Raw genomic sequence first — 16,689 nt, 5'->3', positions numbered from 1 at the left:
TGGGTTTGATCTACAGATCATTGAACCCCAGATTTGTCTTTTTCTTCTGGTTTCAGGATTCCAAATCACATTGGCTGCTGCTGCTTGCCTGTGTGTTAATCTGTTAGTGTGACAGAATCACTGTGGTGAGCTATACAGAGTTTAAGGAGCATGTAAGAGCCACTGCACATGCAGCCCAGACAGCATTTTAATTTGCTACACCACAGATGACTCTGGTTGCAGTAAATTTACTGTGAGTAGACTAATTGCAAAATAACCCTAATTGAGTAGTTATCAGCAAACAACATCCTGTGGAACAAAACTGCTTACAATTAATAGCATTTAAGGCATGCACTGGTATTCTGCAGAATGCTAAGATGTAATTACACCGTGTACAGAGATTGTGTTCTGTTCTGGAAACCATGTTTCCAGCACTGCTTTCATTATAAAGGGCCGTTTCAAGATCCAGTACTTGCATTTTAGGCTAAATGAATTTATGAAATAAGTGATGTGTCTCTCCCCTTAATGTGTGTGAAGCAGAACCAAGTCTAATAAAACCAGTGAAGCTGTGGCACTGTCAGGAGAAAAATGAGTGGTGCTACTGTCTGGTCACGTTTCTCCACGTAGGCTTGTCTGATCACCTGTGGGTCTGGAGGCTGCAGAACTGGTCCCCAAGAGCAGACTTGCAGAAATCATCTGGCACGTGGCATCTCAAGGAAATGCTGGGACATTTCATGACACTAGGAGTGGGGGGCAGAAGGGATGGAAAATTTATGGTCAGCAGTCCTAGTTCTCACCAAGCCTCTGTTTTGGAAAATGTTATCATTTTATGGAGCATTAAAGGGGGAGTGTGGGCAAGCGTGGGAGAGGATAATGGCTGAGTATGTCCTTGCTGCAAACCTCCTGGGAAGAGAGCATGAGGGTAGCAGAAGCTCAGTGAATATTTTGATAAAGATTACTGTGCATGTATAGAGATGAAAGAGAAGTACTTAAGTGATTGTTAATGCTTCCCAGTGATCCTGAAATGTGTGGACAGTGTTGGTGGGGAAAGTGAAATACAACTATAGATAAAGAAAATGGTTGGTATGAAGGTATGAGCAGGGGGAGTGGGGAGAAGAATCAGAAGGACCAAGAAACCCAACCCCAAACAAAAGCACCAAACCCAACCTCCCCCTGTACAAGGAAAATTTGAACCCTTCTCTTTTTCATACATAATGTTTTTCATATAAAATTGTTGTTTGACCTCTGGAGTGGACCCATTATGCTGATTTTAGTAGACAGACCCTGAAGAGGAAACATGGCATCTAATTATCTTAATTTTATTCAATGCAAAGCAAGCAGCTGTGTACATTAGTACTGGACTGAGCTTGAGTTAAGCTTCAGTGTTATTACTCTTTCCTAATTTGTCATTCTAACCATAACAAAACTGTGGTAGGGTGTCAGTGTAACATACTAATTATAAGCAGGCAGCTTTTAGATTTGCTTTTTGTTTTTAGCCTAAAATGCCACCAAGGACAAAGGAGCACATATTCAGCTCTGTCTTTCTAACTATTGCACTTCTTCAAGTACCATTACTTAGCAAATATTCGGTTTTCATGGGAATCTGCAGCTGATGAACTATTATTTTGAAAATGGGGAAATGTTATGTTCCAGAAATGCCATGCTAGCTGCAGCTCAAGGCTGCTACAGTTTAGCTTGAAGCCAGTGGCACTGAGTGTATTAATTTTAAAATAATTGGGGGGGGGCGGGGGGGGAAGTATTGACATTTAATTTCATCCTCCTGAGCCAAGGCAAAGAATTTTTCTGTTTTGTGGCTTCTTGAAACAATGCCTTAAATATATACAGAGTTTGTTACTGTATTAAAAATATAATTAAAGGGAATGCACCCTGTTTCAGGAAGGTTTTTAAAAGGGTACATTTCTTTGATGTATTTCGGGAGTCACTGAGCTTTATGAGATCACTGGTTTGTAATGGCTTCCCTGGAAATGAGGAAGAGTTGTTTAAGAGATCTAACTGTGAATTAAAATGCCAGCAATGTAGGCAGGAAGCCAATCTTACAGGACATTATTGCCATTTTAAGATTCCAAACCATAATTTGTTTCTGTTGCCAATATTTCTTATGCAGAAGGTAGTTTTAAAACATCCATCTTTTTTCTCTGTGGGTAATCATGACTTCCATAGAAGAACTGAATGACAAGAATCTGTATCTGAGCAACCTTGGAAAAGATTTTGAAATTGCTCATTGTATATTCCAAGTAAATGCTTGTCTTTGATAGTTTGAGAGCGTGTTAGAAGTGAATAACCCTGATTCACTGCTCACACTGCTTTAATATCCAACTGCCTCACTGATTTATCAGTTAGTTGTGTCAAATAAGTTACTCCTGATTGGCACCTTTGTAAGGAGGAACAGAGCACTCCCATCTCCCAGTCCCTACTGCTGTCACCAACAGGCTCAGCTGCATGCACAGTAAAGTCTGAAGCATTTTACAGTTTTACTATAAAATAAGACATTGCTTTAAAGTCCTGGCCCTACTGAAAGGCCCATGGCAAAAGTCCATCATTTTTCCTCTTTAGCTTTCTCACCAGCCCCCAGGGAGGCCAAAGAATTTTTGAGCCCTTTCCTTTAGGGCTTGCTGAAAGCTGCATGATCTCTATCAACTTCTGTGTTCAGTGCTCATCCATTTGTCCTCATCCACAGATGTTACTGTAAAAATGGTAGAAGATTTAAGCCAGAAAGCAAAATTATACTGCAGGAAAATCATTGTTTAATAACTCGAACTCAGTGGTTTCTGGAAAATAATTTGAATAGCAATTGTATGTCCTTTCAAATTGTGAAATTTTTAAGATTTCTTATGAAGGCCTGAATTGCTTGTTGCCTTTTAAAACAGAGCCCTGTGCCTGAGAGCACTGTCCAAACACTCCCTGGACTCTGTCAGCCTTGGAGCCCTGACCACCTCCCTGGGGAGCCTGGTCCAGTGCCTGACCATCCTGTGGGTGAAGAACCTTTTCCTAATACCCAACCTAAACTTTCCCCAATAGTCTGCAACAGTTGTAGGTCCTGTCAGAGAGCACCACAGAAAAGAGCTGTCAGTCAAAAGGATCTTTTTCTACAAATCTCATTGGAAGCCTCACTACTCAGCTGAAGTTCAGACAGCCCTGGTGTAGCTGGAATATATTGGCTTGTATCATTCTCTTTGTTGCAAGGTGATTGTGTCTCTTTTCTGGAGACTTCCTTGCCCATACTAATAGAAGTGTTTTGTTGAAGTTTTGATTCATTTCTGTAACTCATTACAAGTTGTAAGAGGAACACTTTGCTGGTGAGAATGCACCTTTGTTGGTGAGTGGCTCTAAACAGCAGCTTAAGCAGTCTGGCTGCTTACTCACCTGTGGTTTTAATTGCAAATGAAGGGCTGCAGGCAGGTGCTGGATATTGCTGTGCAGTGAGCACTGCAAGCCCTGCCACTCTCGGGCTGGAAGCTCTGTGTGTGTTGCTGTGCTGCTGTGAGGAGCTCGACAGTAGTATGACTAAACAGAACCATACATTTTCATGTTCTGCTATTTCTGGGCTGTGATTCATTCTGGGCAATTTAGTGAATAGTGGAGAGGAATAGGGAAGTTCAAAAGAGAAATTTACTGCAATATATGTTTTACCCATTTGTACTTTCTCTTTTGCATGGGATGAGGTGTAGGTGCTCTGGGAGGATTTCCCTGTGACACTCTGAGCAGGTTTGAGGATCTATCCTCAAGTCATTCTCTCTGTCTGAGACAGTCACTTTCTTTGGTCATTTAGGCAAAAGCATGTGAGGAATATACTCCCTTACAGAAGGGAAAGCTGGGCAGGAGAACCCAGCCTGGTTCATTTGGCCACCTTGTCAGAGAAACAAATGGCTAAGGAGAGATGTGTTTGAGATTAATTGTGAGGAGAGCTACCAAGAAACATCGTGGAAAAGACTTCTGTATAACACACACTGGACTTGCCAAGCCAGAGCAGAGGGAGGCTACACAGAGCTGATACGGTTTTGTAAACAAATCTATAATTTTCTGCCAGGAGGTGATCACAAACCCAAGCTTCCTGTGAAGTGTTCAAAGCAAAGTGGGTAAGAGGTTTAACTGAAGTAATAAAGTAGCTTTACTGACCCCTCTTAAGTGATGTCTTACTTCAGTAAATTTATTCTGTAACCTTTATCAGTGAACCATAAAATGTTTCTATGCATTTCTAGCACCAACATTTTAGATTCACTGAGAAACAAGACAATTTTGTTCTTATAGGGGCAAGCAAAGATGAAGAGGTAGAGATTCTTGTCTTACCAGTCTGTGGAAGTTTACAGTCCAAAGCAAAGCCCATCCATCCAGCATTTGGGAATAAGAACAGTTGTACAGCAGTTCTGATTCTGAAAATGTTTTACCTTGCAGATCTCTGAAAAGCATATGAGAAAATCACTTCTGACAGGCTCATGAGAAATATTACAAGGAAGCTTCAGACATCTCTGGCATTCTTAACCTGATCATCAAAAAGGAAATCTTAGTGAGAAATCCTACTAGATTCAGCTCCATCATTTACAATTGATAAAAATGCTGCAGTTAGCACACAAGTTCACTCATTTTCATTTCTCTCAAGCATTTCTGGCCTTTTGTAGACATAATTTGTCAAATATGCAAACATTTGTGTTGTCATGGCTGCAGGCTGCAGAATTTTAGGAAATAAATCAGGGATGTTAGGGGGCTCCTAATGTGCAAACTTGAAATCACTCAGAAAATTCTACTGAAATCCATTCAAGCAGAAGGATCACTTCAAGAAGAAGAAAAAGGAATCTGCAATATGATTGCTCTAGAAGTTATTAAAGAGCTGTAAACTAAGGAGGGACAGCAGGAATATGCTCCATTACACCATATCATGGGCCAACCCAGAAGCACTCACAGAAGTTGAGTTCTAGACTAATACTGGGGAAACTTGGTTTTGTTCTTTGATGTGGCACAGGCTCATTGGGGTGCCTCACACAGCTCATGTCATGTACAGACAGGTATTTAGCTCCACTGCAGACACATGCAGAGGAAAAATGGGGGTGGTGATGTTACAGTTAGTTTGTTATTTATGTGGATTTTAAATCTTGTTTATCAAGAGACTTTAAAATAATTATGTTAAAAAATAACAAGTTTTTTTCTGAGTTCCCTCGGGGAGTTTGCTGAATGAAAATATCTTTAAGGAGGAAAAATTCTCTTTTCTCTCTTTTTTTCTTTTTCTGGTAGCTATCTGTATGTCAGATGTTTTTGTACCAGACCAAATCTGTTCCCTTTGTTTCAGGGTGCTTAGGAAGGGAACTGTGGTTTTACTTATCATATATTTCAAAGCCTGCCTGGTGCTATATTAGTTTCCACAATAAATTTCCCAAGGTAAAGTGACAAACCAGTAATTTTTCATTATGAATCAGCTATCCATGAAAGATTGGATTTAGGTCAAAATTTATTACCCTATGGAACTGAGGCCAATATTTAACATAATGTCAGCTATCTTGATATTAGAGAATTCTAATGGCTATGCAGTTTTATTCAATGATGAAGTTATTTCAGTTGTGTAGTGTATGTCTGGGCAATTTGATATACCGAACCTTGAGATGAAAATTGGATAAACATGGAAAATGGTGATTGATCGGTGGAAGGTTGCAATAATGTCTGCCTTGATATGCCTTTTATTGTTAAATTATTTATCTAATGCAATCTCCTACAGTTTTAGTAGTCTTTAAGTTGTCATTAAATCGATGTTTAAGTCTTCACAGTCAGAAAGGCCTCATAAGTCAAACTGATAAATATCTTCTAACACATCGGGAGGAATAATGATCCATCTTAATATCTGAAAGTAAAAAAGGTGTTATTCTTTCTATTTTCTATGAATCCCTGTAGAAGGACTGAACCATAAAGCAGAAGAATGAAGATTCAAAGACAGAAATATCAGAAAGAAAAAGCATAAGTAGTAGTTTGTGTGGGGAATGGAGAGCAGATTCTGTCTGCTTTGGAGGATGAGTACAGTCTGTGTCCAGGGCTGAGCTGAGCTGCCCTTGCCCTGCTGGCTGTCCTGGAGGGCACAGCAGGGCTGGCAGGAGCTGCACAGTGGCCAGGGGCACACGGGGCACCTGGCTGGGGCTGAGCTGCCACTGCCCCTGCTCAGGGTGCAGGGGCTGCCTGCCACAGCAGCACCTGGCCTGGGGAGAGCACAGGAGCCTTTGGGGTTTGGCCCTGGGAGCTGGGCGTGAGGCTGATCCCCTACAAATGGCCATCAAAACAGCCCTTCTGTGCTCTGTGTGCCCTGCCCTGCATGGCCTCTTCCTGGTGTCCTTTTGTCTGCACTTTGCCTAAATACAGATTTATAATTCTGCATTTCATCTTCAGAAAATGAAGTAGGCAACTTGTTTTCTACCCCACCTACCAAGTGTTATATGGCAAGTGCCTGGGCTATTTGTCATGAGGCAGATAAAAGGATCAGAAAGCACAGCTGAAACTGCCTTTTTCCTGTGCAAGTACAAGTTTAAACACCAGAAAGAAATATTAAGCATAGTCTATAGGAAAAAAAAAAAAAAAAAGAAAAAAAAAAGTAACTAAATCTAGTAAAGACTGAATAGAAATGTGAGTTCCTTTCTGCCTTAAAGGCAGCAATATTTTTGAAAACTAATGCTGGAATTTTATTCAAATAGTAGGAGGCTTTTCATTTTTTGAGGTGGTGGAGATAGAAAAAATTATCCTATGGATAAATACAACCTTCAAATGAGTTTTCATCTTAAAGCATTACAAATTTATTTCAGCTATGCCTAAAACTATCCAGCTGAAATACCACAGAGGTGCCCCCAGAGCACCTTCAGTGCTTGGTAAGTTTTGTCCAGAATTCAAGTAGAATATGAAAACCTTGCATCATCCCTGAATAATACATTTCAGAGCTGCTGAAATATTTTTCATCATTTGCATAGATCTTGCATAGAAGTAATTGTGATTTGACAATTTTCTTTTCATTATCTGAGTTGAGAACTGAAAACTGTAATTGTTAGCTGGACTAAATTGGTGTAGCTTCATTTGGATAAAGCAGTGAACCAAACTAACCCTGCAGCTTTTCTAAAATGCCATCGTCTCCCTTTCAAACAGCTGAGTTTGTGCTGAGGCAAAACGGAGGAAATCCTACATTTCTTCAGACTAATTGGATTAAGCTAGACTGGAAATTGTGTAATACTACACAGGAGACATTTAGGAACCCCCAAATGCTCAAGCTTCAAAGGGCAGTTTTTATTGCAGTTCAGGCTCCCTACCTGGGTTTGTTTGTTGCTTTGAACATTGCAGACTTACTTTTATTATTCATAATCATCCATAAAGAAATTCAGCTGTTATTTAAAATGCTCTGTTGGGAACACTCAGTAGTTATTAATTAATAATGCATCAGTAAAGCAACAAAAGGGCAGGTAAAGATGCAGTTGGAAGTATTGGCTGGGTCTCTGCTGCCTTCACAATTGTGGTTATGTCTCATTTCCCCAGGGTTAGCTCATCCTTGTGACTCTGGGTTCTCCTCTTCATACTCCAGGCAGTTTCTGTAGAAAATACTGACTGATGCATGAATTTATCCACAATTAAAAGTAAACCAAAATACCTGTTAGAATTAAGAGTTATAAACTTACTCCTAACATTTTTTTCAGTGCCAGAAACCTGTCAGGAACTTGAGAACACAAAATCACTCAGTAATTTCTTTTAAATGAAGAAAATTTAGGGTGAAGTATGAAAAAATAAAAAAGCACACTAAAATCTACTTTGAAGTGCTGTTCTGTATTGCTAAAGAGTTTTATAGACAGCAGTGCCACTTTATTACAGTGCCAATGAGGATCAATGCTGTGGAAATCAGTGCAAACCTGGTGTCAGTAGGGTTAGAGATGGACCAATGAATTTTTCTGGTGTTGAAGAAAAAAGGATGAACTGCTGGGAGATTTCCTGTACCCACAGCTGGCCCAGAGCTGAGCTCTGTTTGGCAATATCAGCTGGCCCAGAGCTGAGCTCTGTTTGGCAATATTTTTTTGTATTTTTGCTTTCATGCTGATTACCACTTTTGCAACGTGTCCTATTTTTGTGTAGTAATTGGTAATCTGGAAAATTTACTTGGTGTGCAAGATTTAATATTAGGTCCTGCTGTCATGCTGACAATGAATTAGCTTTTTGGACTCTATCATATGTTCTCAGCAGGCACATATGTAATTAAAATGAGCCCACGTTGAGTTTCATATTAACACTCAAATCACCTTTGGCAAAAGGTCTCTGTGTTCTTTTGGGATTATACTCTGGGGCAATGTAATTAGAGTGTCAAGTATAATTTTTACTTTTAAATACTTCATTTACAATAATATTAAACTTTTCCATACTGGTTCACTTTTGAATTTATAAAATTATTTTGTTCTAATCAAAATATTGTCAGCACAGGCATTCTCTTTCAGATGATGTCTTCAACTCAAAGAAAGTTGTGCTATTGAAGGGTAAGGATTTGTTGTCAGGAGACATTGGGTTAGTTTACACAAAAAGTCATTCCAGAAATTAAGTGTTCTTTCATAAAGTTGGTACTTGCTGTGACAATAGGGGCAGGGTCATCCAGTCTCATAGAAAAAGGGTCAGAATGAATGGTGTGTGTGTGGATAAACAGTTCACCTTCTAGCAATTGTGTCTTGAGAAATAATATGAAGAGATTTTTCATCGTTCTTTTAGTGTCAAAATAAAGATGGGGAAATTAAATTATACTTGAAAGAAATTGCAGCTCAGGTATTTTTTATTCTTTTAGCCATAACGGAGGATTGTTAAGGAGGCTCAAAAGTAATCTGCATTTTTATAGATCAGGGGTTGTTCAGAACTGGAACATGAGCAGAATTTGGCTCAGATATGCTAATTCTCTTTTGATACTGATTTTACACTGTCCATTCTCCATTGACTTCAGAGGGGCTGCAGAGTAGGAGATGGACTGAAATGAATCCAGCAGATGAGCTGAATGACATTATGTTGTTACTACTCAATAACTACCTCCTTGCCTTAACAAATAATATTTCTTCTTGGCTCAATTGCAGATCATCTTTGTGGGAGTTTATCTTTTTAGCTGTGAGGAGGCTGAGCTCCCGACAGGCAGAGCAGCTGCAGTGAGAGCAGAGCTCGCTGCAGACCTCGCTGGCTCCTGGTGCTGCTGGTTCCTCTCTGTGCTGAGCTGCTGCTCCTGGCCTCCCTGCTGGCCCTGGATAGTGCAGTACAGAACTATTTCTGCCACAAACCTGCTGGGGCTTTGTTCCTGCCTCCCTCTCAGGGGTGCTGGGTGTCAGGGCTGTGAGCACCTTGCCCTGGCTTGGGAGTGTGCAGCTCATGGGCAGCTCTGACCACCCGACAGCCAGGGAGTCTTTGGCATCTACCTGCAATCCTCTGCCAACATTTCTTATTTTTCCTGGTCTCTTTTTTAAATAAACATGTCATTTTACAACCTGTGAGATGCTTCTTGTGTTTCACACATTTTCATCTCCTAAATTAGGTTTACTTAGCAGTTTTGCAGCCAGTTGATGATTTTCATGCCCTACTGTACCATAAAAGCCAAGTTGTGAATGAATTTGTTTGGGGCTCTGTCATTTTAGAGGAGGAGGAACTGAATTACATCTCAACACGAGTTGTTTGAGTTTGGGTTTTTTTATTTTCCTCTTTTAAGCCTCCCCTTATGATAGAGATGATCAAATAGCTCGTGGATGAATGAGAGATGGCAGGAGGAAAACCCAAACATGGGAAAGCAATACTGCTGGATTACATCTAGACCTTCAAAGCAGTTTTTAGCACTTGCTTTACCTATTTAAAATGCGAAACAACTTGGATGTGTGCTCTGTCTCACAGTGTGCTGCACCTTTGAGTTTTCCCTGGGGATCCACACTAATGCACAGCTCACCTCTGCCAGGCTCCCCAGATTCAGAGGGGTGGGATGAGCTGTGCACAAGCAGAGCCTCCCTGTGCCAAGGTCCTGCCCAAACCCTGCCAGCACACAGGCAGCACTGCTGGGAGGCAGGAGAAGTCCCAGCTGCAGGAAATGGGAAGGGCCTGGGGCCAAATTTAGTACCTCTGACTGCTGACATGAAGTGAAGTTGCAGAATGGGAAAAGAGACTCTGAGGGGCAGAGTTAAGATAATTTTAGAAATTATCCTCATTATTATTTTTGTCTGTAAGAAGCCGGCATGTATTTTTTTCTTTCAGACATTGCACAGATACTCCTCTTGGGCAGTATAGAGAAGACCCTTTACAAGTTACTGTTTAAGCAGCTCCTTGACATCCAAGGGCATCACAGACTTGTTAAAATCTGAGAGAAATTTATAACTCATTTATAAATTATGGTATTATTGTGAGAATGCATTTTGCATACAAATTCTCCCCAGATGCTTTTAACAGCAGCCAGTAATTTATTTAGTCAATAAAGTGATGTTTTCTGCACATTGGATTTTTTTAGCAAAACTGTAATGTCAATTGAAATACAGAAGAATCACTTTATGTTGCTTTTGTTGAACATTTTCTGATGCTGGCAATTTGATTTTCCCTTTGTTTTCCTCTAGTGGTATGTTAATGGGATCTTTTTATTCTGTGATGGAGTAATGGAGTGCAAGTCCTTTATTTTAGCAACAAGACTGTGCTGTTTTGTTCTATCCTTTGCCCATCACTTTAACTGTGAATATATGAATATAACTGTGCACCCTCTTGAATACCAGTGCAAACAATTTTCATGAGAACATTTAAAAATCAAGCTCAGTTAATTCATATTAATTTGTTCCTTGCTGGCAAAAGCTTTGTATTAGGGGTTGTCTTCCGTGCTGTTGCGAAGGGGCGAATGTTGGAGGTGCTGACCCTGACAGATGTGTCAGGTTTGGTGCTGCTGCAGCTGGAGCTGGGCAGCTCCAGGCAGGGCTGGGGCCAGGGGCAGAGCAGGTGCTCAGCAGCTCTGCTGAGTGCATGTTTCCCTCACACAGAGCCCATCACAATGAAGCATGGAATCCAAGATAGGATTTTCAAGGGACCCTAATTGGATTAGAGGGATTGTGTTAAAGATATGTTGGCTATGAAATGTTTAGAGGATTAGTGCCCGATGATTTTTTTTTTTTTTTTTCCTTCTTAAACCATCTTTACTAATCCCTCTTGATCAGAAGCAGCTTCTGGAAAGCATTCCAGCCAGGAAGGAGAGCCCAGACCTGCCTTGCCCATTTCCAGGAGGAGAGACATAGGCTGTTACATGCACTGCACAGACCAAAATTCTCTATTTTAGTTAGAGTACTCACTGTCACTGGTGCTTGTTCTTTCTGATAATGTGACTATTTATGTCCTTAACATTTTCTATATTAATGAACAGTTTTGGGGTGTAAGGGTGGCCTGTGCAAGAATTAACATCCATCTATTTGTCTTGTGTTTTAAGCTGTCTGTATATGCTAAAGTCTAGCTGAAGTAGTGTGGTGTCATTTATTAATCAGATGTTATTGTAACTGAGCATACCATACAATTACATTTTTGAAGTCTGCTGAAGGAACCAGTGTTAATTGCTTACAGTAGAATGTATTTGCTGGTGGAAATGTCACAATATAATTATGTTGTGTTCTCTGTCTGACAAGCAATATACTTGGTCCTTTCTTCCTTCTCTGTTGAGTAAAATTATTCACATTCCACAATAATCCTTTATGTGGTACACATGGTAGCAAGGAATACACAGGTGCTTTCTGGAAGCACAAAAGCTGATCAATTATAAAATAATTCATATGTTACCATTCACATGGGCAAGCGAAAAGTAGTTTGGGTCATTTGAAAAAGTCATTGCTCACCAGTGTCCTTTGACATAATGGATATTTGATAACAGTTATGTGTCAAAGAATCAGTTATGCTGAAAAATGTATACTCTGAGTGGAGAAACTGCATTTGTTTCTGGGGGAAGCTTGTTTTTGAGGTGTGCTGTTTTACTTTCAATGCTTTAATTCCCACTGTTTCCTAGCTATTCTACCAGTGTATACAAACTCAAGGCATATATGTATTTATTGTACCTACACATACATGAATCTGACATCTGGCACATCTTTTATTGCCACAGTGTGAGGTTCTTAGCAGCACTTAGTCCAGCCCTGCAGCCTTTGAAGCCTGTAAAGTTTAACTCAAAGGGATGCAGGGGATGCTTTGGAGTGAATCTGCACAGACCTGTACTATTTATCTTTTCTCTCTCTTTTGACTGTATTATGAAATACACATTAATTTCACTCACACTGCAGGTGCCAGCTAAAACATGAGGCTAAACTTTCCCATTTTGCACCGTGTTGACACAGGGAACAGGTATGAGGGTTGATTCTTGCTTTTGCTAGTGCAGCCTTTATTCTCAGTACCTAACTTGACCTTTTCAAACTAGCTCTGTAAAATACATGTGAAAGTCTTTACTTTTTTGGTCTGTTTCCAGCACTATGTTCATAATTATTTTGAGCAGAGAATAAAGGCAGACTCTGTCCTTCCAATTCTACATTCAAAAAATAGGAGACAGATGTAATGGAATCTCAAAGGGAAGATTAACTTTGAGTTAACAGACCAGATACTCGTATGGTATAAATTAACTTGGTCCTAGACTTACACCAGGTGATTGTAATGATTAACTGTTAATTTCTTAAGATTATTTGGGGGAAGAGATACTTTACATAGGACTTGAAAGATGACAGCACAGTAAAACAGAAAGGGAAAACATTGATCAGGCAGGTAACAAACGTGCTTTTATCTACCTATTCTTTTCTTGGTAGTCTCAGCAGTGCATAATATCTCCTGGGAGCTTATGTGAAGTAGAGATGTGTGTAATTGCTTGTGTTTTCACTCCTTATTGATTATTCTTGCTGTGAGCATGAGAGGAAGAGATGGTGTAAAGGTTACAGTGTGCCAGTCTCCAAACACACTGGAACAGACACTCCAATCAGCAAAGGCTGTTTCAAATGCTAATTTGAAGTATAAGCCTTGATATACTTCTGTTGCTATTTTGCTTAGTATTTGTTATGTTGGTTGTTCCGTAGTAACTGATTGACTTTCAAGTTTCTGTTCCTTGAAGGCTTAAACATCCTGATGATTTGAGGCAGAAGAGAAAGTCTGAACTGAAATAAGGGCATTTTCTACATTTTCTTCTTGTCCTGCACAAGAATTCTAAAGGCTTTTAGGAGGGAAGGGAGTGAGGCTCTTCAGAAAAGAGCTGCCTCCAAAGCCCATTGTTGATTTTGGCGTGAAGGGTGGTGAGGCTATCACTGGTGTTCCAGTTGGGATGTAATCCATCTGCAGCAAGAGGGCTGGCAGCCTCTGGAGTGTAATTCAGGCCACCTGAATCAGTTGATTGTTCAGAAAATGCAAACTGTGGTTTCATAAATATTTCAGTCTGGGTTTGTGTCATCAGTTTTCTTGGGAGTGGTGGGATGACTTCTCTTGTATGACAAATTCCTGTTCTCATCAGTTTGGTGCTGTTGATGGGAGCAACCTTAGCAACAACCAGTTGCGGAGAAGATAAAAAACACGTGCTTCATTTCAATCCTTTCACTTCTTCTTGCCTTCTGTAACCTTTCCCCGCCTAAGGAGCACAAGTCAGCTCCTGGAGCACAAGAGCTCAGTGAAGTGTCTCCTCCTGCAGTGAGCTGTCAGAGGAGGGTGGCTCCACACAGTGAGAAAACTCTCACACCTTATGTGTTAGCCAAAAAAGACAGGGCTGCTGTTTTCCCTTTTATCTTGGCTGTGTTGTCATGGAACTGGTGCACTCAGGAGCTGCTCCTGATTGCAGTGATGAGCTGGTTGGGCTTCACTAGTTTTGACTGTGAGCTGGGAATGGTCTATGGGTTTGTCCTGAGAGCCAAGCTTAAAAATCTCTTTTTTTTTGAGTTCCTTCTTAAGGCTGTGTGACACAGGCACCTGTAAATACTGGTCTTCCCCTTTTTTTGTGGTTTCCAAGGGTGTTACCTCTCAAATGTTAAGTCACAGACTCAAAGATGGTTTGGGTTGGAAGGAATCTTAAAGATCATCCTGCCATGTGCAGGGACACCTTCCACTAGACCAGGTTGCTCAAGGCCTTACCCATCCTGGCCTTGGACACTTCCAGGATTGGGGCATCTGGAGCCTCCCTGGGCAAACTTGTCCCAGTATGTCACCACCTTCATGGTAAAGAATTTCTTCCTAGTATCTAACCCAAATTTCCTCTCTTTCAGTTTGTACCCATTGCTCCTTGTCCTGGCACTACAGCTCCTGACAAAGGGTCCCTCTCCTGCAGGCCTCCCTCAGACACTGGAAGGTTCCTGTGTGGTCTCCACAGAACCTTCTCTTCTCCAGGCTGAAGAGCCCCAGCTCTCTCAGCCTGTCTCCACAGGGAAAGGTGTTCCAGTCCTCTTACCAACTTCATGGCCTCCTGGACATGTTCCAAGAGCTCCATGTCCTTTTGTTGGGGGCATCAGAAGTGTCTGCAGCTCTCCTGGTGGGCTCTCGCAAGAGCAGAGAGGCAGAATCCCCTCCCTTGACCTGCTGGCCACAGTGCTTTGGATGCAGCCCAGGACATGGTTGAGTTTTGGACTGTGAAGTCAAACCAAGGTGTAAGAGGAATCAATGTTCTTTGCAAGGAATATTTGTGTCTGTTCTTGGGCCTGCTTTACATTACATCTCTGAAGTCCAGTAATGTCACTGAATATAGTAAAAATAGCCTGATGCTCCTTTAAAAGGCATTCTGTATTCACCCTAATAACACTGATCACAATGTGCTAATTGGCTGTTAATTGATATGATAAACACTATTATTACAAGATTCATTCTAATTCAACATTAATTAATTTACTGTTGCTTTGGAGTGTTATTTATTCATGGCAGTCAGTAGGAATAGGGAGAAAATGCTTGACTAACACACTCCAGCAAAACTACAAATAATTGAGATTTGTCTCCCAGGAATGCTACCATTTTCATAATTAGAATAGTCAGGAAAGCAAGCTTGTTACAGAGATGATTGGCCTGCCTAGATAAGTATTGTAGTAAATTAAGTTTAGTGCGTATTGCAAGTGCAGTATAGTGGAATCTGATAATTAGTCGGTCATTTGCAAATCATAAAAATGGTTTCAGTAATGACTTGATACCAACTGCAAGATAGAACTAATTTTTTGTTTGAAATATTGTAGGCTGCTTCAAATCAAATGCTGCCTGCTTTTGCTAGAAATTTAGTGAATGAATGTGCTGCTGCTGCACACACATACATACACAGACCCTGAAGGTTGATTTTGAGCATTTCTGTGTTATCCCAACTGCTTTTGCAGGTTTTGTGATACAAAAAATTTCTGTCCTTGTTCTCAAGGTTTTTATATTTCTTCATTTGCAATGAATTCTGCAAATTGTGGAAAAAAAGACACATCCACCAGATTTTCTGGTGCAGGGTGTCTTTGTGGATTTGTGTAATGGATGATGGCTGCTCCAGTGGGTTCTTGAATGAGTCTTGGAAGTGCTGCATGTAGCACAAACATTGCATAGCTGTAACAGGAGGATGACAAAGCTGGGGTGGAAGTGGTTTCTTTTAAGTTCCCAAACTGAGAAATATCTTTGGGTTTTTTGCCTTAGAATAAAACAGAAAAAAATCATCTTCTTAAAATCCAGCTGTGACTATGAAACAGTTCTACATGTATCCTCTATCTTTCTACCTTTCTTCTTTCATGCCTTTTATTTTTCTGTTCATGGACAGCAGAACTGAACCTACATCTGTAATTACAGTGAGTTTCCCTTTTTATATAAAATTTTACAGGGATACAGAACTGCTTCTCAGCACACAAACTCACTGTAGGGAAGCTTCCAGTGATCTCATGAAGGGAATTTCCATCTGTAAGGCAGTGACTCTTCTCCTCTGACTGCCCTAAGTTTATTCTGTCACCCTCTGAAATGACTAAAGAAGACTCAAAATGCCCACATCAGCAGCTCCTTTGTTCCAAGCCAGGGCTTCTTCTCAGCATGGAAAGAACATTACTGAAATCTGTCTCTTTAATGTTAAATGCTGTAGCCACTGAGTGCTTCTAAATTATGTCTCACTGCTTCCCTCCTGCCTTGCATTGATTTCTTGCTTATGGGTTACTTGATCATATGAAGTTAACAGAGGATCATAAATTGTCCCTGTAATTTTTGATAGTCTGAAACTGAAAAGTTGTAGAATGGGGCTGTGGAGATAAAACATTACTGCAAAAAAAGAATTTTAGCAGCGTGATTTCTGATTTCAGTAGGCATTTTACATATTCATAATTGTAATAATTATATATATATATATATATATATAATCTGTGCTCACCTGAAATCTTTTCTTTCACTGAAGATCTCCACAAGGACCACCATGAAAACAAGTGAATCATTTTTTAGACTGGAAGTAAAATTTGGCATCCCAAAGTTGGGACTAATGTTGCTAAAGAAAGTTTTCTAGGCTCTGGCATAGAAAAATTGTCTTTTCATCTAAGTACGATTAACACACAGTGTGCTTCAAAAGTCAGCTCTCCTCTGCAGGGCATCCTCACTGGAGGGTACTGCAACAAGACAGCCCTTCCCCTCTGAGCCTCATGGCAAGAGATGCACTTGCTGTGATGGACCACTGGGGCTTAGCTCCAGCAAGAGTTCTGGCTCAGCCCAGGGCAGTGTTGCTGTTATCAAACCTTCAGACAAAGACTTCTCATCAGGTCCTGGCTCACTGGT

At 40.5% G+C, this 16,689-nt stretch overlaps 1 protein-coding gene across 5 annotated transcripts in view; it reads left to right on the top strand.

Moving 5' to 3' along the window:
* The window catches only part of XYLT1 (xylosyltransferase 1), a 176,738-nt gene that overhangs the window by 91,811 nt on the left and 68,238 nt on the right, over positions 1-16,689 (top strand). The gene's annotated exons all lie outside the window — the stretch shown is intronic.

Source organism: Lonchura striata, chromosome 14 (assembly GCF_050655825.1).
Source record: "Lonchura striata isolate lonStrDom1 chromosome 14, ASM5065582v1, whole genome shotgun sequence".
In the NCBI taxonomy this organism is placed as follows: domain Eukaryota; kingdom Metazoa; phylum Chordata; class Aves; order Passeriformes; family Estrildidae; genus Lonchura; species Lonchura striata.
This window is presented reverse-complemented; position numbering and strand designations above follow the sequence as displayed.